The following is a 23,305-nucleotide window of genomic DNA, read 5'->3' on the forward strand; positions in this document are numbered from 1 at the left end:
CAAGTTTTTTAAAAAAATCATTTCCTGAACTAAGTAACTATTCACAGGAGTGGACCCAAATTCATACTACTTTTTTTCTTCATCTTTAACTTTTCCATTATTTCCTTCATTTGTGAGAAGCTTAAAATGAGATGAAGAATTATTGAAAGACTTTTGATGTTCAGTTGTCAGCTGGCCAATGAGATCATAAAAGACTGCAATTTCAAGCTTTTTTCCCCCTAGGTAAAAGGTTAGGATCACCATACAGGATTTTCATCAGGGTATTTCTTCCGCTGCATTTGTTTTCCAACTAGCACCAGTCATTTGTTATCATTTTGCTATCAAACACCAAAAATGGGTGTCCTGGAAATAAGATAAGCTGAAGTGGGGCAGGAACATGTTCATACATTGACAAAACATGGGGGGAGGGTACATGGCAAGTCTTCTAGCCTTTCTGTAAGCATAAGAACCCTAGAACCATGAAACTAAGGTCATCTTCATTATGCATTTAAAGCAGTATCATACCACTGGGGTGTTAGGGGAGGGGTAGTACTTCTGGTGGGGAACACATTGTGCTCCTTCTGGGGTAGTCTGTCCACCTCTGACCCCCACCCTGCACTCAGCTCTCACCTGTAGCTCCCAGAAGCTGTCTGCATGCAACAGTGACCACACCTTGGGAGACTGCTTTGATGGGCCTGCTAAACCAGGTGAGGGTAGCTGATGGGTCTCAAATCCTCAGTGAGTTTGGGACTTGCCCTGCATGCAAAGATAGGCTCCAGTGGATTGAGCAGACAAGACCAATAGTGGGTCCAACAGTCAAGAAGGCAGCTTCTGCATGTGCTGTAGAGGGAAGTGAGGGTCAGATGGGGCTCATCAATCTAGGAAGGTAGTCCATCTAGGAGTAGGAAAACTCTTGTCCTAAACCTCCATTGCCTTGTGAGATATCTTCAGGAGAAGAAAAGTTTAAGGAATAAAACATACACAAATCTGAAGTGGAGCCCCTAAGACGGTTGGATAGTGTCTTGTACTCCTTCTGGCAACTCCTGCAGCCATGCTGGTGCTGAGCATTTTGCTCTGCTTTCTTTGGACCATATCAATGAGGCTTGAGAGGCAGGTCCTGTAATATGGGTAGCCCAGGACCTCCATACACAGTGCCTGAGCTTGCACCCCAGGGAGGTCATTTCAGTGCTTCAAACGCAGTGATTTGATTTCACCCCTGGAGGTGCACTCCATTGTCTCTTGAGACAGATGGATGCTGACATACCACTTTAAACAGTCCAAAACTTCCCCCCGAAGACTTATGGGAGCTGTATTTTGTTTTGAGGTTCTCAATCATGCTGTGAGCTTCCACGTGTAGAAGAGGTTCCCCGCTTCAGACTTTACCCTCCACAATTCATGGAGAATGAGCAGAGGGCAGAGTTTCGTGTTCTCATTGCCATTCACCCTGCTCATGTGTAGCCTCTACATGTGAGCAGCACAGACTTCCACTTTCTGAGCCCAATTCAAAGTGCTTTTAAAGTCATTACTTTTACAATCCTGAATGGATTTGGTACCAGGATGCTTGAAGGGTCATCTGTTTAGGGATTTTTTTTTAATGTTTGACCTTTTATTATGTTTTTAATATTCTGTTGGAAGCCGCCCAGAGTGGCTGGGGAAACCCAGCCAGATGGGTGGGGTATAAATATCATCATCTTCTTCTTCTCCCAGATGCAGGATGACATGTATCCTCTAAATGACAGCCCTCTGTTGGGGGACAGTTCTGCATATGAAAGAGTTGTCAGTTTGAAGGGCTGTCCAATTAGGGACAACAGGGACCTTGACAAAGCTCCTCAATAGCAATGGCCATGTATTTCAAAGCTTTGCTTGAGTGCAAACCAAGACACTCATTGAAGAATACATTGAAGACTATTTAACACTGCAATCCTGTACACATGTACTGAAGTAAGCCATATTGTAATTACATATTAGGAGTAAGGACTTAGTCCTAGGCAAGTCTTGGCCTAACTGTATAATCTAAATGAATGGATAGATAGATGATAGATTAATAGATGATAGATAGATATTATTCACACGAATATCTCAGTGGCCCATCCTGCAAATTAATACATATTCTTAGTCATAACTATAATATAAAATGATGGTTAATTTGATATATATCATGGGTGTGGGAGAAAAAGAAAATGGAAGGAACTTTGAAATAATTTTCCTGCTCTCTAATCCAACACAAAATTCAGGGTGGTGGGTTTTTTTTAATGCTAATATCCCTCTAATATCCCAGAAGTCCACTATTCACCCCATTCATTCTGAAACAAGCCTCAACTTGACTGGGATAAATGTGATGTGACACCCTGTATATTAAAGATAATCACATATTCCAGAGATTTCCTTTGATTCACGACCAACATAAGTCTCCTCCTTTCATAGGCTAATAATCCTCCAAAGTATATAGAAAGATTTTTTGTCTTTGTCCCTGAACTGAAAGGGCTATGTTTTACATTCCATTTCTGATCTCCTTCATTGTCATGATTGAGTATTTCTGAGTACAGTTACACACGATGTAAATATTTCTATTTCCATGAATTTAAGAAGTGGCAGTTCTCGACAATCAGAATTGGCCACTAAAGAAATTGCGAATTTATGGTTGAAATACTATCGCAGCCACAACAGTGTGCATTTGTGTTGGACAACTAATGCTATGTACAAAACAAGCAGACAATGAAAATGACACAGAATTAGAGCTTGCTTCTCCGAATCACCTCTCAAAATTTTGTGTTTTGTTGTTATTGTTATTCATAATAATGCATTTATACAATAAAGCATTTCTTTGCTTTATTAAAAATACAGATATTGCCTTTTATTTTCAATTATTTTAGACTGTATTAGTGGATGCTATCATAGCCTTTAACAAGAGATGGAGCTGTGTCAACTTTTTAAACACCTCATAGGGTGGGTGGCAGTGAGATGAAACCTAATGCTTTAAGTAGGGGGAGAGGGTGAAGAAATTACCTTACTTAACTTTAGCCTGTGTAGTGTAATTAGGGTTGCTATATTTCAAAAAGTAAAAACCAGGACATCCCGAAAAGTCCCCAGAATTGTTGAGCTTTATATATATATATAGAAAACCACCAAAAATTGTTGAGCACTTGAAAAAACATGTTTTCAATCGACTTGGGTAAGATGCAGGACATAGCGCTGCCTTTCAGAAATTCCCCCTGGACATCAATTCTGCCTTTGAAATGCCGGTAGTTTTCAGGAAAATCCAGACGTATGGCAGCTCTGGGTGTAAGAGGGTTGAACCAGAAACTGGGGAGACCAGGGCAGTGGTGGAGCTTCATGGCACTCATCCTAGGGGTGTGGTGCGCCACTTGTGGGGATGGGGTGCCCAGCGTGGGGGGACAGCCACAATGGCACTCTGGGGATAGCGCTGCTGGGGGCGCTGCACTCCCCCCGCACTCCTCTTCCTCCACCAGTGGACCAGGGTTCAAATCCCCACACAGCCATGAAGCTCAGTGAGTTATCTTGGACCTTCTCAGCCGAAATTGCCTCATAGGGTTGTCGTGAAAATGAAATGGGGAGGGAGAGAACTGCGTATGCCACTTTGAGCTCCTTGGAAGGAAGGTGGGTTGTAAAGGTGATAAAGAATAAATAAATAAATCTTATGGTTGGCTAAGGACCTTCCTTGTTTTTTTTAACATAAAAAAGCCCTGCACCACCCAAAGCTGGGCAAGCCTCTCTCCACAGCTTCCTACCAGCCTTGGAAGGTTTATACTGCATCTTCCCCAAAGCATTTCAGGTAGCGTGGCCAGTAGGAAGCAGGGCCATGGCTTCCCACGAGTTGCACTTCCTGTGGGACCAAGTAAGGTAAACTGCAATCTCTTCTGCTTCCTCCCATTCCCCCCCCCCCCCGAAACTGGGGAGAGAACTGCAGGAAATTTTGGCTCATCCTTTATTATTAGTCACTCCTCATTTCCTTTCAAACCTAATTCTCCACCATGCCCTCGGTCTTCTGTTCATCATTAACCACAGCATTTCCTCCATTCCAAATATTTCACTTCTTTCCTGAGCTTCTTTCTGTCTTTTGTATACCTCAGAAGGGAAATTCCATTAGTTTTATTGGAAGTAAAATTCCAATAGAAAGTTTGCCTTCCTTATATCTTTTTCAATCTGCTCCGGAGCTCAGGCTTAACTGGCTAGTTCCTCAGAAAAGTTATTTCATTGGGAAGTGTGTGTATTTATTTATTTATTTTTATTCATAGCACTTCAACTGTTGCAATCTTTACACAGAGAGGTTGAAAAGAGCTGGGTCCATCGTAGAATAGGTGCTTTACAATTACTCATTTTGCATGAGGAATCAGTTCAGGAGCTGACAACTTGCTGAATGGCTCAAGTGGCCATACTGCCTGGAAGAGGTAACAGTACTGGGAAGAGTTCCGTCAGGGGTCCTGCCAGAGCCACATTTCTTCAACTCCATCCAGAATAGTAATACTGGCAAATTTGGTGTGACATTTGGGACTGAGCTAATTTTATTTCTCATGCCAATCTATGCAAATTTGTGCTAAAAGGAGGAGGAGGCCCTCATGCACCACTAGATTAACATATTCTTTTGCTGTAGATAGTTATATTTCTCATTGAGTAATATTTTATGCCATTATTTATTTGCGTGTTCAGATCCAGAAACCTCCCCCCCCCCCTAAATAAATTCACACTTGACTCGAAATTTTGGTTTGATTTTTGGCAGAATTTAGGTCACAACTTTATTGATTACAGAAAGTGACTGGTTGCATAGGCTCTGGTTCGACTAGTTCCCTGCCATGCAGGTAGCGCTGACCCAGGGTTCCAGCATAGGTCAGCCAAGGGTGAACACCTGGATAAGCGGAAAGCAGGAAACGGGCTAACTCCAGGCACAGGCACAACCCCCTCTCAGGGGTTGACCAAACCATCGAGCCCCTGGATTCTTTTAATGGAATACCCTTCACATAGGGATGGTGAGAGCATTCTCCCATCCCTATCGCCTGAACCAGAGCCTATCCGCAACCTTACAAGTTGTGACAATTTGCTACGTGGCAGGTGAAACCCAAATGGCACCAGCCAATCAGCCAAGTGGGGAAAATTCCTGCCGTGCCCCTGTCCCAACGACAGATGACACACAACGGCATAGCAAGGTCAAGCGCAAAGCCCTAAAAGTAGGGAGAGATGGGTGGGTGTTCCGAATGCACGCACCGAAAGAGGAAGCTCTGGGTCACATGCATGGGTATAAATAGGTCCCTCGAACCGTTTGGACTGCGTCTCATTGGCCAGATTGCACCCAGCTTCGAGGGACCTACCAATCAGGTGTTGTGGCTGACCAATCGTACCCACCCACAACACAGGGTGTCGGTTTTCCAGGTCTCACTGCAATACGTGCCCTCTTTAAGGGAGGACCCGATTTTCTTGAGCAGTTTAAGGAGGCTAACAAGAAAAAGAAGAGACTTCTACCAGTGCATTTTTTTTTAAGGAAAAAGGTGCTAGCACTCACCATGAACTTGTTACAGTAAATGCCACACTTTTAACATTTGTGGGGGAAGAAAAACCAACACTGGCTTTAACCACAAGGCAGCCAGATAAGAGTACAATCAATTGCAGCTCAAAGTCCCATCACAGATGCTCAATATGAGTGCAACCATACCAAGTTCCTCTAGGTAAAGGATGAGGAACGCTTTGCCACCCAGATGTTCAGGGACTGCAACACCCATCTTCCCTGACAATGCTGGCTGTGGTTGATGGAATTTGGAGTCCAGTAACATCTGGAGGACCACAGGCTTCCCATCCCCACTCTACACGATCTGTTGGTTCCCTTGCCATCTGTTTATTTACAATGCTCAGTAGTTATACATTGTTTTTTTCACCCTGGAGGATTTGTTTTCCAGTTCTGCATTAAACTGCAACGCTACTTAGCTAAAATTAGAATCAATGGGATATGAAAATGTTGGCATATTGTGTTTTCTACTCATTGCTGAGCTTCTTTGCAGTAACAAGAGATTAAAAGCACAAAAAAAAGTGTTAATGCAATACAGTTGAAGGTCCACAGACAAAACACTAGGCTACACCATTGTAATAATAGCAAGCATTACGGTTATCCAACTTGTGCTCTATTTGTATAATAGGAAGTATTGCTTATTGTGTGAAAGTTGAAAACAGGATTTACCGTATTTTTCGCCCCATAGGATGCACCGCCCCATAGGACGCACCTAGTTTTTTGGGGGGGAAATAAAGGGAAAAAATTTTATTTCCCCCCCAGGCGCCGGGGCTGGCGCGGGGGAAGCCTGAGCTTCCCACGACCCCAGCCCCCAGAACAGGCTGCCGCCCCAAGCCTTGCGGGCCGGTGGGACCTCCTGCAGGGCGCACGAGGCTTAAGGACATCTGCCCAAAGCAGGGGGCGGGCTCCGCAGCTCACCCCCTCCTTCAGGCTGCAGGCTGCCGCCCCAAGCCTCGCGCGCCTGGCGGGACCTCCTGCAGGGCGCACGAGGCTTAAGGACATCTGCCCAAAGCAGGGGGCGGGCTCCGCAGCTCACCCCCTCCTTCGGGCTGCAGGCTGCCGCCCCAAGCCTCGCGCGCCTGGCGGGACCTTCTGCCGGGCGTGCGAGGCTTGCGGACATCTGCCTGAAGCAGGGGGCGGGCTCCGCAGCTCACCCCCTGCTTCAGGCTGCCGCCCCAAGCCTTGCGCGCCCGGCGGGATGCACCTCTGGGCACGCGAGGCTTAAGGACATCTGCCTGAAGCAGGGGGCGGGCTCCGCAGCTCACCCCCTCCTTCAGGCTGCAGGCTGCCGCCCCAAGCCTCGCGCGCCTGGCTGGACCTTCTGCCGGGCGTGCGAGGCTTGCGGACATCTGCCTGAAGCAGGGGGCGGGCTCCGCAGCTCACCCCCTCCTTCAGGCTGCAGGCTGCCGCCCCAAGCCTCGCGCGCCTGGCGGGACCTTCTGCCGGGCGTGCGAGGCTTGCGGACATCTGCCTGAAGCAGGGGGCGGGCTCCGCAGCTCACCCCCTCCTTCAGGCTGCAGGCTGCCGCCCCAAGCCTCGCGCGCCTGGCGGGACCTTCTGCCGGGCGTGCGAGGCTTGCGGACATCTGCCTGAAGCAGGGGGCGGGCTCCGCAGCTCACCCCCTCCTTCAGGCTGCAGGCTGCCGCCCCAAGCCTCGCGCGCCTGGCGGGACCTTCTGCCGGGCGTGCGAGGCTTGCGGACATCTGCCTGAAGCAGGGGGCGGGCTCCGCAGCTCACCCCCTCCTTCAGGCTGCAGGCTGCCGCCCCAAGCCTCGCGCGCCTGGCGGGACCTTCTGCCGGGCGTGCGAGGCTTGCGGACATCTGCCTGAAGCAGGGGGCGGGCTCCGCAGCTCACCCCCTGCTTTGGGCTGCAGGCTGCCGCCCCAAGCCTCGCGCGCCTGGCGGGACCTTCTGCCGGGCGTGCGAGGCTTGCGGACATCTGCCTGAAGCAGGGGGCGGGCTCCGCAGCTCACCCCCTCCTTCAGGCTGCAGGCTGCCGCCCCAAGCCTCGCGCGCCTGGCGGGACCTTCTGCCGGGCGTGCGAGGCTTGCGGACATCTGCCTGAAGCAGGGGGCGGGCTCCGCAGCTCACCCCCTGCTTTGGGCTGCAGGCTGCCACCCCAAGCCTCGCGCGCCTGGCGGGACCTCCCGCCGGGCATGCGAGGCTTGCAGATGTCTTCCTGAAGCCTGGAGAGCGAGAGGGGTCGGTGCGCACCGACGTCTCTCGCTCTCCAGGCTTCAGCGAAAGCCTGCATTCGCCCCATAGGACGCACACACATTTCCCCTTCATTTTTGGAGGGGAAAAAGTGCGTCCTATAGGGCGAAAAATACGGTAAATAAACACCAACACATTATTTTAAATTATTTTCAAGAAATAAGTGAGGCCCTGATATCACACCAGAAAGTATTGCTACAGTAGGATTTTAAAACATCACACGAGTCACCTTTAAACAGAGTATGGTGAAGTCATGCCACACGGAATTATTTTCTAGATTATAATTTTCTTATGTTAAGAGATAATATATGAACGGAAATGCTATATTATCATTCATGTCATTGGGGCTTCTAGAATATTTTACCTTGACAGTGGAAACTCATGATTAGCAGAAAATCAAAATTTCAGCCCAGGAAGGTATCTATCCATTTTGAAAATTTCTGTTGATTTAGCCATAATCAAAATGAAACAAAATGGTAGCCTACACTCATAAATACTAGAACATTATTTAGAGGATATTGTGCAACACTGCATATGATACATGGTTAAAACATGAAATAAATAAATTGTTGTTGTTAATCTGTTTTTTAAAAAAATCTGTAGGAAAAGTATTGAAGTTTATTTATTTATTCCATTTATGGATTGCTTCCTATGGGGCACCTCAAAGCTATTATATTTGCTCATTATGTATATATTAAGAGGAATGCAAGTTGAGCCATTGTGCACATTCACTGGGCTTCTTGAAGTATGTCCATATAATCTTTCCATGAAGAGGGACCTAGGCATATTTCCCAATCAATATGCATAATTTCCAAAGGGTCTTGGGGAATGTGCATCTCTCTGCTGACAGTTTTACATTCTCTGGGAAATGTGCATATTCTCTGGTCCATAGCCACAACCTCCTAGAAGCATGCCTTTTTTCCAATTTCTTGTTCAGAAGTGTGCAAGGTGTGCTCCCTGGGCTGCTCCTGTGCTTCATGTTACATCACCCACAACATACTGTCCCACAGAACAGCTGGGCAGTGGGTGGGTGGGGACTCCAGACTTGATTGTCATGGAGCAGTGAAGTCTAGATGTAAAAATATTTTGCTTTTATGAGTCACAGTCATCTTAGAAGAAGCATTCTCTCTTGTATGTGAAAGAGAGCAGAACGACTGTACTAATATGGTGCTGCCATGCCAGGCAGGGCAGCAGCCAATGCCCAGCCAATGTCCTCCAAGAGGGGCCTCTGATTGGCCCATTTGAAGCTGCCCTCTTTGGCGGGAAGCCAGCTCCTCAATCCCACTGACTGTATAGGAATTCCCCACCAACCTCCAGTGAGTGAATGTGTTCTGGCTGCTGGGGATGCAGGCGAGGTGTGAGGGACCCCAACTGTCGCCCTCTGTGAAATTGGCGAGCGGCCTCTCTACTAATCACTCTACTAATATGGTGCCTGCCTGAGGTTTTTGTGGTAAAAATATTTTAATTACTTGCTTGCAAAATAAATAAAACAATTCACCCTTTTTCAATTGATCACACTAACAGCAGTTAGCATCAGCAACAGTAGTAGTTTTGGATTGTATCCAGCTGTGCACCTCTGCCAACCCAAATATTTTTTCAATCCAGAGGAGTTCTGTGTGAGCAGAAATGAGGGGAAGCCATTTTCACTGAATCTAGTGGAGCCCTTGCTCTCCAGATATGCTCCATAAGGCTGAAGAATCTTTGGAACACCATGCAAGTTGGTGTGGGGTGCTTTAAGACAAAGGTGGAATACTATAATGTAAAAATTATCTCCCTTCCTGTCCATTCATAGGAGCCAATGCTGAATCAAAGGGCCTTTTTTCAGAGAAGAGACACAGTTGGATACAATGCATTAAAGTATATAGCCTGTCAACATGTCTTGAAAAATCCCTTAAACCATTTGGATTTTGTATTGTTTTTTGTTCTATGTTTATTTTTTTTTTGGAAATCAAATAAAAAATATAGAAAAGAAAGAAAAATCCCTTAAACCTTTGCAGCACATAAAATCTACATATAATAGTCTATCTGTAAATCAAATAATTACAGTCTTAACTTTTACTTTCACCGCTGTGGTTTTGGGGCAAAAGATATTAATTTAGATGTGAAAGTCTCTTCACCATGAAACAGATTTTCTGCTGTATAATGTTGTAGGAACCTAAAATCCTAATGTCCCTTCAATGGTGTGTCTAATGTCACAGTGTGTGATTTTACACAGGCATGGTCATAAGGCATATTTTGGCTTAAATCTACGTCCTTGAAGTAAGTCTCATTGAATTGTATAGGCCAATATAGCACTATAAAGCATGTATTTGTCCAATACAGTTTTTTTAGACAGAACTGTAAGATGTGAATTTCAAGTCACTCTGGGTATGATCTAGCTTCCTGGAAAAGGTGTGTGGAGGGCAGATTGCAAATTGACATGAATACTCTCACTGTAAATTCCAAGCTTTCCACAGTGAAAGTCTTCTGCTTGTTCAGAACTCTCTCTGTGTGTGCACTGGGATTTTCTTGTGCACACAGGAGATGAGGGTTTGGATTGAGGTGTCTAATATATCAAATGAAATCATGACACCTTGAGATATGTATAGATAGACAGATAGACATGTGATTGTGCCTGTCTCTCAGTATGTCTATATAAAAGTAATTATACTTTAATTGCCCTTTAACAGTTTATCATAAATGCAACACTGGTATTCTGGTCTGGTAAACTGCTGCGGCTGTTGTTATTTAGATTTATATCCCACCCTTCAAAAGGAGCCCAGCATGGTAAATACATCAGCACGAAAGCTATCCATTTAAAACTTCCAAAAACGGTGACACCAAACTTCAAAAAAATATTACAAATGCCTAAAAGAAATTACCTACTCTAAAAACTACCATTTTAGGACTGTCAGGAACATATGTTCCAGCCACTAAATACCTGCATGAACAGGAATGTTTTTAATTTTTTCCTAAAAGTTAATATTGTGGGAGACTTGACACACCTCACTAGGGAGGACATGCCACAGACAGGGAGCCACCACCAATATGGCCTTGTCACATATCATTGCCACCAGACCAGGGCAACCCCCCAGTGGTGGCACCTCCAATAGGGCCCTATTGATTGTGGGGCCCATAAACACCAACTTAAAAAAATATATGGGGGGGGCTGCCCCTGCTGCCCACCATTCTCCCCCCCCCATCCCTGCACTCAGCAAAGTGGTCATAAGATCCCAACACTTCGCATTGGTCAATATTTTTATGGTAGCACCCAAATCTCTGCATGTGACAGATAAACTAGGAGACACTCTTCATTCTGGCTTTTTGCTTTCCATGTTCAGACAATGTGGTCTTCACAGTTGCTTAGACTACCTCAGCAGACACAGACCACAATACAAACCTTTCTCCATAATGGTGTTAGTTCTGTTTTTAAAATACCAACAAGTGACTGAGTAAAACCTTAAACTATGGTGGTTTTTTATTTTAAAAAATTAAGGATGCCTAGGCTTAAGGTTTTATTTGAGTTTAAGTTTTATTAGCTGTCAATGAAAGATAATTATGTCAATAAAGAAATGTCACAGAAGAAGAAGTGAATGCCATGTATATCATGCACAGAACTGAGTCAAAATTACAGAGCTTTCTCTTTTGTAAAAGAGAAGCTTTGTAAAAGAGAAGAAATGAAAGGCAGAAAACCTTAGGTATATTAAAATTATCCATTGGCAAAGAGACTGCCTACAGCTCACTGTAGCTGAACTTATCCTGAGGTAAGGTTTTTTTTAACAGATGTATTGCAAGCTTTGGTTTCAGGAACATCGACCCTGACCACAGTAGCAAGGACTCATGGGGAAAAGTAATAATAAGATTAATTATGGTTCTGCTTGTAATGAAAGAAGACTTATTGACAAGGAAGAGACGATATAGCTGGGACAGGTAAAAACTGAAAAAAGAGATAAAGACACTGGTGTCCAAACTCCCTTTTTATTTTCTTCTACTGATTTAGAAAAAGAAAGAGGGGGAAATGAGTAAATTGGGGTGGAGGCGGAATCCATGCTGCCCAACATACCAAAACCAAACTGTGGAATTTGCAATTTGTTACAGTCAAGCTTCAAGAGGTCATTGAAAAAATAATTCAGCGGGACTTTCAAAGAACTGGATATAATTTTATAAGCTTTTAACATTTGCTCTTATGTGGGTGACTAGAATGATACAAGGGAGTTTAGACCAAATGCATTAGGCAGGAAGCTGATTACCTGCTGGGGTTAGCAGGGAACGGTATCCCATGTCATTACTCAATTGGCTAGATGGATTATGAAAGGTGTCATCGTGCATGCCTTCAGGCAACCAATGTTCCTTGGCCCTGCCAGAGGCGGATTCTACACTTAGCAGACAGGAAGTAATTAGCATCCAAAGCTGAATATTACTTAAACTGATTTTTCCCTTCTGGTTTATACATTCTTTTTGAGGAGATAACTAGAACAGCTCAGAGCAAAGGGTTTAATTTTTTTTTTAAAGGGGGAGGAAAAAACCCAGGGCATTAAGCATTTTACTTTGCTTCAAACTCCCTTTTCCAAAGATCATCCTGACCAAGGAAATAAGCTACCACTTTTAGCAGCCACAGAAATGTATGGTCACCATTTAAAGGCTACGACATGGCTTGCTGATGCCACTGCCAAATTAATTTCCTCTTATTCATTTAACACCCGACTCCATTGACTTCAGGAACCAAGGTAAGATAAGTCAAATCTGATGAGGCACTTACTAGAGATGAGTGTTTACCCTTCCAGCATGATAGCATCTGTATTTGAAATACTCTAGCTCTCTGTGCTAGCCTACTGTCAGACTCTATTGACAACACCCTTAATTGTTGGGTTCTCTGCATTACTGTGCTTCTCTCTCTTGCACACGTATATTTAATATATCCTGCTTCTGCTTTCAACTCATCCACAAACCTGTCAATTTCCAGATATGCTGCTCTCCCTCTGAATGTCTACATTTCTGATGATATTGAGATAACTCACACGAAAGGTATGGCATCCTATTTCAAATATGACACTGTTCAAGGCTGCCAGCCTATTTCAGGAGTTGTATGTGTATGGGTTTTTTTCTTTTTTCTTTAAAGATGAGTTTATCCACATGGAATGATATTTCAACAAAAGCATGTGGAAACATTAAGGGATGACCAACTCAATAGTCTTGGATGGGTTCCACTTACATGAACATTATTCCCAGTAGTAAATAGTGATTGCTTTTATTTTCACAGCTTTAGCCTCACCTCTCCTGCACATTATTATTTCGCGTGCAGCTTCCTATACAAATTGTGGGGGAAATAATGAGTGATATTGTTTACAATAGGATTATTTTCTGGTCACTCTCATGACACCATACTTTTTGTTTTTTGTTTTTACGTTTAATATAAGTGTATTGCAATCCCACACTGTTCTTCTGTTTAGCCTGGATGTCTACAAAAAGCAGGTAGAGAACATGAGGTGCAATCCACATTCCTTTGAGTCCACCATAGATTCTGGTTTATACTTAATAAGCACAGGAAGGCACTCACAACCCTTTAAACATTAAAATAACAAGAATTTTATTTCATGGCTCTTCCCTTCTGCCTGCTTGTGTGGCACTTTCACCACTTAGACACTTTATATTATTAAAGTAAATCCACTGATGTCCCACATCACATTGAAGCACTATAGTGGCACAAATCACATTGTCCTGAATATGCCTTATGTCACATGAGAAGAATAAAACTGTTCTATATACTCCCTTATCTAAAGTCCCTCCCAGTTTCTTATGGTGAGTTCATGCACAGTGAGACAACATGCATTAAGATGCCCAATGTTATGTGATGCCATCACACTGTGAGGATCACTGCCTCCAGAAATGGCCATCAAAGATGTGGTGTGCGCAAGTGGGGGAGATTACAAAATCCACATCATAAGGAGTTTGGCCTTACCATCAGTCTGTCAAAGACCAGCATCCTGGTCAAGACATCGCCAGCACTCCACGCACCAGCATTGGTGACCACATATTTGAGATATTTGAGGTGGTAGACAATTTTGTCCACCTGGGTTCCATCATAACCATCCGCTTCTCCATCAGAGCTGAGCTGGCCAGGTGTACTGGCAAGGCAGCTATGGCAATGGCTCACCTTTCCCAAAGGGAATGGGAGAATGCTAACAACCAATACCAAGATGAAGGTAACCAGGTAGTGAGATGTGGGCAACTTAGAAACATCAGGAGAGACACCTCAGCGCCTTCCACATGGAAGAGTTTGGAGATCACATGGCAATACAGAGTCTCAAAGAAAAACTGGTCACCAGTCATGAATATTTTGAAGGAAAAAGCCAAAGTTCTTCCTTCAATGTTGCCCTTCATAGCTATTGCCATACAAATGAATGCATAGAAGAGGGATGGGAGCGGCTCAGGGTCTCAGTGTGCTAATTGAATGGTTGTGGAACCAGATCAATTTACCAAGTATAGGTTGTGATGCCAAACAGCATAGCATGGAATTATGCCCTCCCCCCAGTGCCATTGTGCCACTTTCTGCTTACACTAAAACAATACAGAAAGGGGCAGGACAAGAATGCTGAACTGGACTATCCGTAGTCCTCTAGCTCTTTTCTCCCCCATTGTCCTGCATGCTGAACAGGTTGACTGTCAATGACTTAAAACAATTAGAGAAAAATGAGTATTTGTCTCTGCATTGCCCTCCATTTATTTTTGCATTGTCTCATCAGTCTTCTATTTATTTTTGCATTGTCCTCCATACTGAATAGGTTGCCTGCCAATGACTTAAGCCACCCATAAACCTTCCAAAATATATCAGAATCCACACAGACCCTTCCAAATGCACAGTAAAATGAAGCGTCGTATAGCTACATACCATTCTAGTCTCTTTGTTTCCCCCAGTTATTTTTGTTTGGGTCTTGTTTAAGACATAGAAGAAGACTGCTTCTTTGCAGTTATTTAAAAAACGATTAAAGTGCACACAATAAACACAGAAAACACAAAGAGATCTTATTGGCATTTCCCTTAATTTGTGGAGGTGGAGGAACGGCCTGGAAATACTCGTGCCGACAAATTAGACAGATCTAAACAGCTGTAAAGAGAATAGCTAATTATGTGATTTAAATGACTCCATATTTATTCATTTCATGCCCCATCATGTCATATACATCTGTAATCATGTAAAGACACATCAGGGTACATTTGGAAAGCCCTGCAGGGTAATTTTATGCACAAATCCCAGAAATAATGACATTTATGAAAAGCTCCAACATATCCTATTGTGCCGTACACATCAAGGTGGTATTACTTTCTCCATTCTTAGGGATTTTTGCATTCATCCCATTCGAAATCATGTTCCTCCAAAGGATGTGTGTGTGTGTGTGTGTGTGTGTGTGTGTGTGAAACAGAGAGAGAGAGAGAGAGAGAGAAGGAGGAGAAGGAGGGGGAATGGATGTTTCAGGTCTATTCCTGCATTTTTTCTGTCTCTTAACACTTAAAAACATGGTTAATGTGGCATAAAATGTCGGAAACAGCCATTTTTAATTTTCTGGAAGTGTGGCTGCTTAATTTTAATGATCTGATGGGTGTGTGTTTTCCTGTTCCTGTGAACATTTGCAGTCTGTGCTTTGTCAGTTAACAATAACCATATTTTGCAACAGACATGCATAACATCTGTGTTTTCTTGATGGTAGTGCAGGCACTTATACATTGCCAAAGAAAAGGAAATGGATTACCAAAAAAAGAGAGAGGAGAACAAGGTGCTATAATATAAAATTTCAATCAACACGCATACATACAATCACTCACCCAATCTCACTCTACACAACTGCTACAACCATTCATTACCTCAAATATTACCTCTGTCAACCACTCAAACAGAAACCACTCACACTCAACAATATTACGACCTCCATAAAAAGGGTCACTGCCAAGCATACATGGGTAAGATACTTTCCAAATATCTGAAGCACTAATGGACTCATGGTCCACACCGGCTGAACTATGCAATACTCCTCTATAAATAAATATGATACAAACCTCTATAGTGGAGATGCCTTTGAGTAGGCCACATCTGCAGTCCAGAGGTTCACTGCTATTGGGCAACTTCAAGGTCCTTGCTGTCCTTTCTTATGATTCATTGTCTTTAAATCAAACCTGGACCAGATAGCCCTTCAAAAACAGGATGCTTCAAACAGAGGACTGTCCTCTGCAAAGTAGGACACAGGACTTCCCTATCTGAATTGACAGCACTAGCTGTCAATAGCACTGAATTGACAGTGCTATTTTGCACTGAGGGCAGGGATGCTTATCCTAAGCTAACCTTTACTGTCTGAAATCACATTTTTTTTTGCATTTGAAAAAGAAAGGGAAGCTAACCTTAACTTTGATACAATTGTACATTGATTCTAGAAAAAATGCAAAACCGCAACTGTCCTAAGGTATGGTTCTTAGGTGCTACATGTTTTTTCTCTCTCTGAAAAGGTGTCTTGTGAAACTACCATTCGGTACCTCAAACAGCAAGCCCTTCCCTTCCTCACAAATGCAAATAAACCCCGCTGCAGCCAACCATAGACAACCAACCACACCCTGGGCCCCCAATCCCTCTCACGACCAAGGAAATGGAACAAGGGACTAGAAAGAGAACCTATCCACTTGACGCTGACACAAAACCCCAGACATACACTGTAAAAAAATTAAATCTCACCACCACTCCTCCTCTCACCGTCCCCTTATTCCTGACCTTATAATGTACTTGACGCTAATGTATCATAGCAAATGTAACTGATCTGTAGGAAAGACTGTACAACCTGGAAGAAGAAACAAGGCATTTACTAAAATCTTTAATAAAAAAAGGATTTAAAAACAAAAATTTTCCCATGATTATCAAGCATCTTTATTAGTTTAGGAAAGGAAGTCTATTGTGCAATTAAGGGCTCAATTTCACTGACTTCAACAAAAAACGTTATGACTATTATTCTCCCCAAATGCTTGACCATGGTTGCATTGTGATCATCACTGAAGGCCCCTCTTTATGTGCCTCCATCACAAGAGGTCCAGAGGGTGGCAACACAAGAATGGGCGATTGCACAAGTGGCTCCCCGCTTGTGGAATGCTCTCTCCAAGGAGGCTCGCCTGGTGCCTTTGTTACATATCTTTACATATACGGCCTCGGTCCTCTATACCTGAAGGAGCGTCTCCATCTTCATCGTTCAGCCCAGACACTGAGGTCCAGCTCCGAGGGCCTTCTGGCGGTTCCCTCATTGCGAGAAGTAAGGTTACAGGGAACCAGGCAGAGGGCCTTCTCGGTAGTGGCGCCCGCTCTGTAGAACGCCCTCCCATCAGATGTCAAGGAAATAAACAACTACCTGACTTTTAGAAGACATCTGAAGGCAGCCCTGTTTAGGGAAGTTTTTAATGTTTAATGTTGTATTGTGTTTTTAATATTTGATTGGGAGTCGCCCAGAGTGGATGGGGAAACCCAACCAGATGGGCAGGGTATAAATAAATTATTATTATTATTATTATTATTATTATTATTATTATTATTAAACATTACTCTTATCCCAGGCGTTTGGCTCATTAAACAATATATTATCTTGTGTAGAGCAGGGTATTGCCTTTGTTATTATGGTATATATTTGTTTTGTATATTGTAAACCACCCTGTGATTTTTGGATTAAGGGTGGTATTAATAGTAATAATAATAATGTTCTTTTTCCTCTGAATTTTATTTATTTATTTATTTTTGTATTGGTGGTGTTGTGATACAAGGTTAAAACTGAACTTTTGGGAAAATATGCTCCATGCTAGTTTTTAACTTCTTAGTTACAGCATAAACAATTTTTGTTTGTTTTATGCCTTTTGGTATCCTCTTGTTCACTGCATCGTTAACATCTTTTCCCCCCTCTTCTGAAACAAAAAAAAAAAAAAATCATGCCTGGTTTTCTAGCTAGATTTTCTGTTCATTTGTCTTTTACATAGCCCATTAGCACTCTGCATGGAGGAATAGTAAAAAGGAAGGTCACTGCCTTCCCCTTCCCTCAGCCTGGCCCTCACATCTTCGCCACCAGTGGGTTGTGGGGGAAGTTGGCTGGCACTATGTGCCTCCCCGCCAAAAAATAAATAAATGCCCCAGCTTAAGATGTGGCTTCCCTATCTAACAAGGAAACCTGACGGCAGGGTTAAGGCCCACTCTCTCATAGGAATTTGGTTTCATTGCCCAAACTAGCACCTTGAAGCCCACTTCTAAGGTGCCTACAGCCAACTGGTGAAAATCTACCTCACTATTTGGAAATCACGGCACTAGGGCTTTGGAAATCGCTAATTCAAATGGCTTGGAGCTGAAAAAATCATGTTGAGTTTAATGTTCTTTACTGTCACCCATTGGTCAAATGGCCATCTCTGCTGAAACAACAACAAAATTCCAACAATGATATTGTACAGCTGAGATGCCGTCTGCCAACAGGAAATCAACGAGTGCTGTCAAAATCCCATTCAAAAACACAATCATAGGCCACTCTGAAATTCGCTTTGTTTCCACTGTGTCTTACTCTCCCCACAAGATGCAGCGGTTTCTAGGATTTCTAGGATTTCCAAGTATGGGCAAAGTTGTAGTCATTCTCAGGCTACATTACATATTGTCACAGAAGAAGAAGAGTTTGGATTTGATATCCCGCTTTATCCTACCTGAAGGAGTCTCAAAGCGGCTAACATTCTCCTTTCCCTTCCTCTCCCATAACAAACACTCTGTGAGGTGAGTGGGGCTGAGAGACTTCAGCGAAGTGTGACTAGCCCAAGGTCACCCAGCAGCTGCATGTGGAGGAGCAGGGAATCGAACCCGGTTCACCAGATTACGAGTCTACCGCTCTTAACCACTACACCACACAGATCTCAATAGGGATCATGCGGAAAGAACTTTGCCTAGTCGTCTCCCTATCTTTTGCTTTAGATACATCAGAGAACGTAAAGGACTGCATACAGTTCCTTCATGTCCTGTGCCACATGTAAGATAGCCCAAGATGTGTGTCAAACTGTGAGACATGATTGGTGCCAACGGTATGTTTATTTGCTAATGGAAACAACAGAAGCAAGAACTAAAATGACATACCCCAAGCACCACAGTAAGGGGGAACCCATTTTGGAGATTTTGAAGTACCCTACCACCCAATCAATAATTATTGATGATAAAAACACTATTTTATTTTCATTTAGTCTGCATAAGAATCAGAATTGTCCAGAGGCAGAAAGAAGGGCTAAAAGTGGTCAGGCTGGGTTTCAAGTGTGGCCCATTAACAAATATCAATCTTTAAAATGGGAACAGAGTTTCTTATGTGAATCAAAAATAGAACAAAGGCTGAAAAGTGCAATACAAAACAGAAAGTTGCTACATAAATTATCAATAAAAAGTATGTATTTCAACATGATTTTTTTTTTAAAAAAAGTTTTAAATGCCTCATGGAAAATCACAGTTGTGTTTTTTTTATATATAAAAAATCAAATTCTACCAACGTATATCCTATTTTATAAAGCTTTTAAAATATACATAAATAGGCAATAATTGTAATGCTGTTTTAAAGTTTTTAAAGCATTTTATCTTTTCCCTTGGTAGAAAGCAAGTGTATCACATATATATAACAATCTGTGAGATGGAAGCATTCTGCATATCTTTTGTTCTTGCAGAATTGTGCCAATACTAAGTTGAAACATTTTTTAATAAGACCTGCTCTGCTTGTGAGAAGAAAAGCTCTAATAATAATTTGAACTGTTGGTATTTAGAGAAACTGAAATTATATGAGTCTGATCAGCTATGAAAGTCTGGATATGCTAACAATTCATTCATTATGGTAAAATGCCCCCCACCCCATTACAGCTATTTTTCTATTGTTAATAATCTGTCAGCATTTTCATTTCCAATCCTGATTATCAGCAGTTTGCAGAAAAATGTCTCCAAAAGTACTCAGATTTTTGATGCTGTCAGAAGAAAATAGAGAATTTTTTTTTGCAGAAAATTAAATGACTACAAATGCATTATGGAAGAATAAAATGGTGTGTTAATGGTTTGAGAATACTTGCTACATGTCAGTATTCCCCCCCTTTCATGGGAGGAAAAGGAGAATAAAATTCACCCAAATTTCACATATTCCATAGCATTGTTTTATTTCAAGCACCCTGGTGGCTTGCTTGTGTTAGTTAACTTGCCTTGGGTCACTAGTATTACTTTGAAAACATAAGGCCTTGTTCTCTTGGGGTATAGCGCCATAAACATCTTCAAGAAAACGCAAGTGGTAAGTACTGTGTCAGTACTGACACATTCTTCACTCAAGTCCATGACAACTATTGAGGTTGTGCTTAAACCTTTAGAAATCCTAAAATATGCCATACTAAGCAGGATGCAAGAACTTTGGGCCAACATAGTATTTGTTCCTTTTCAATGGGTTTTGGGGTTGGTTGGTTTTTTGTTATGTGTATATATTGTACATCACGATCCACCCACATGTATGGATGAGGGAGAATTTTGGTTCAGTTCAGATTACTCAGGTAATTCATACTTTCCAAAACAATACACAACCTGAGACAGTCATCCTTCAAAATTCCCATTTCTCTTAATTTTTCAGGGCAGTTCTCCAGCAAAGTAAAGGGTACAAAAATGCATACGGTGGGGTAAAAATTCACATTCATTCATTCAACCTTTATTGGCATGATTTGGACAATAAAAATCATAAAAGAGAGAGAGAGAAACCATGCATAAAACATTGGTAATCCAGACATATTAAACACATAAAACGTACACATAAAGACTCAGCAGTCACCACTAAGTAAAATATAAGTAGTTTCAAATTTGACTTTAAAAATCTCTGCCAAATTCACATATTAGTCAAAATAGTGCATTATATAGAGGGAAATTGTTTTGCAAAAATGTGTACATTGGGATAAATTTCCACTAAAATGCTGGTGGATTTTAATGTGAACTTCTATAAAAATTAAATTGCAAACCGATGTGGAGAACCATATTTAAGAATGGAAAAATGAGAAACTGAGAGAAACCAAAATTGACAGATTTGCCCCTCCAGTTTTCTCTTAATCATCTGAATTTGTAAAACTCCTATTTCCCTTAATGGCCACCCACCTGTAAAATGAAAAGCCTTATCAAATATAGGAGATCAATAAAACAATGTGTGGGACCACCCTAAACAAGGGAAGTATTTGGTTGCAACAGGAAGAACTGCAGGGGAACTATGGAACTATGGTCTGTTTCTGTTTCTCATTCTCACCCAGGGCATACGGCCAAATCCCTTGATCAGCTTGATTATCAGCCATTCACAGTCACATCATGCATAGAAACAGAGCTAGTTTAAAGATACTCGGAAGTGAAAATTTTCCAGGAACTTTGAAGTCTTGCCCATGAGATCTATAAAGAACATCTGAACAGCAGAAAACATTTTCATGCTGAAAATTCAAGCCTTGTTCTTTCTGTATTGGCCAGACACTGTAGTCTTGGCTGGAGAATCTATGTATGTACAAAATGGGCAGCTCTTGTTCATTGTAAAATTTATTGGAGCCAGCACCTCTGTGTAGCAGAGTCTGGGATGAGAGACCTTTGTGCTCAAGGAACTTTCTTTTCCATAGCTGGCACTATGTAGCGGGGTGGGGAAGGTTTCATATGAGACTCAAAGACAAAGTGAAATAATCATCTCAGTCAATAGCCATTAACGACCTACAGTATCACAGAAGCACCATGCAAAAAAACCGAAGTGAGTATATAATTGCCTTTTTGAGATTTTATCATTGTTTTAATAACGCTTCTTTTTAAGAAGGGCTATAAGATCAGATGGAATAAAGTGTTCTTTTTCTTGAAGATCCATCATCATATTTGCAATACCAGTTCAGTTATATGGTGAAAAATCTTGCAACATGCCTTGTGACAGAGAGTTCCAAGCCTAGCTGTTTTAGAGTTGTCTGTCAAGGCCATGCTTTTCTCCCTAAGATATATAAAGCCTGGCATTCATTCTCCTATTATTTAATGCTGTGCTTAAAAGAAGAAGCAGGTCGGAAGAGCCTTATTAATGTCAAGACAGTAATGCTAATTGCACTCTTCTTATTTCTTTGGTTTCCCCTCCCCTCTGTAATTATATTGTGAAACAAAAAATGAATATTCCCATTGATTATGAAATATGGTGCCTAAAAGCATTTAGTTCATCTCAAATGGAAAAGGCAGAGTATTGCAAAAAGGGGGATATATTGTCTCCCATATGTTGCCAACCAACCTCCAAAATTTCTGCTTTCAACCTATACAACCTTAAATGACTCAAGCCCGTTATATTTACAATCATGTATTCTCCCATAGGCCCTTCCGTGTTCAGTTAGCTTATTTATTCATTCGTTTGTATAGTTATTTTTAAAATCACTTTCTAAACCACTTAATATTTTAAAATCTCTAAGTGAATTTTAAAATACAACATAAAAACACTAAAATTATATCCTAAAATCAGAGGTACAAACATATGTTCACTAAAACAGTACCATAAAACCAGACAAGGACAGACGTTCAGAGCAGTCTTATGGCTTCGAGAAAGACTAGGCAAAAAGATGTCTTCTGACGAGATGACTGAAGCAATGAATGAATGATGCTTCACATACAGGAATTCCCATCAACCCTGACCACTGGCCATGTTCACTGAGGCTGATGGGAGCTTCAGTCCAGCATCTGGATTGGCTACCTTGGTCTTGGTTCTTAACATTCCCCTCTACCTGATGTTTCTGTGCTCCTAGGCTGACTGAACTTCCAGCTGTGGCATCTGCTGGGTCAACAGCTACTCTGTATCCCAACCTCTCTTCCTTCTCCAAATGAAGACAAATCTTCACTACAGTTCACTACCCCACTACCCCAAACCTTAGTGATGAGGTGCAGGATGAAATTAAAAAGAACGAACTCCTAGTGAAAGCCTAATATTTAACATTGAAATACAGTTACAACTTCAGTTTATCAAGGAACTATTACCACTAACATTATCCAGTGTATTCTGGAGGTGCTTTGGGCACATTGAGCTCACTAAATTCTCCTAAACTCATGACAAAAATATTAATCATCAAACCTTATCAACGTAATGTGTGAATTCTAGACTGTTTCGCACACTGTGAATAACAGTGAAATCATGCGCATGTTTCCTTAGATGCCATGGCTTTCCAGTAGCAGCAAAACTGGATGCCCTCATCTCTCTCTCCTGCAATAAAACATGTATCAGTCTCTACAGCCACAGTGGGTGGTGTTGCAACTCTCTAATGGTTTGACTTTACTCTTGAAGGCGCAATCTCCCACTGTTTCCCAAGACAGATGCATCCCAACAACAAAAATTCCTTAGTAACTACATTTCAGATTATAGTGTTATAGCCAATGGTGTACTCCCACTCAAAAGTCATTGTCATTGCTCAGTCATGCAATAGAAAGGGCTTGTACATGGGGCACTTACAAGAAAGCTCAGAATTTTTCTTCTGAGAAGGTATCACCTTCCCATATTGCGACTGACACTCTAGAGTGAATTGCAGAAGCATTCCCATTGTACTTTGCCATTTTGATTTGGAAAAAGTTCTTGAATTAGGGTGATC

The 23,305-nt window shown here is 42.3% G+C and overlaps 2 long non-coding RNA genes across 2 annotated transcripts in view; both read right to left on the minus strand.

The window, feature by feature from the left end:
* Nucleotides 1–23,305, minus strand: part of LOC310660128 — an 81,926-nt gene that overhangs the window by 56,019 nt on the left and 2,602 nt on the right. The gene's annotated exons all lie outside the window — the stretch shown is intronic.
* Nucleotides 1–23,305, minus strand: part of LOC310660179 — a 44,742-nt gene that overhangs the window by 21,196 nt on the left and 241 nt on the right. The gene's annotated exons all lie outside the window — the stretch shown is intronic.

This window comes from Podarcis tiliguerta (genome assembly GCF_965153285.1).
Source record: "Podarcis tiliguerta genome assembly, chromosome: 11".
In the NCBI taxonomy this organism is placed as follows: domain Eukaryota; kingdom Metazoa; phylum Chordata; class Lepidosauria; order Squamata; family Lacertidae; genus Podarcis; species Podarcis tiliguerta.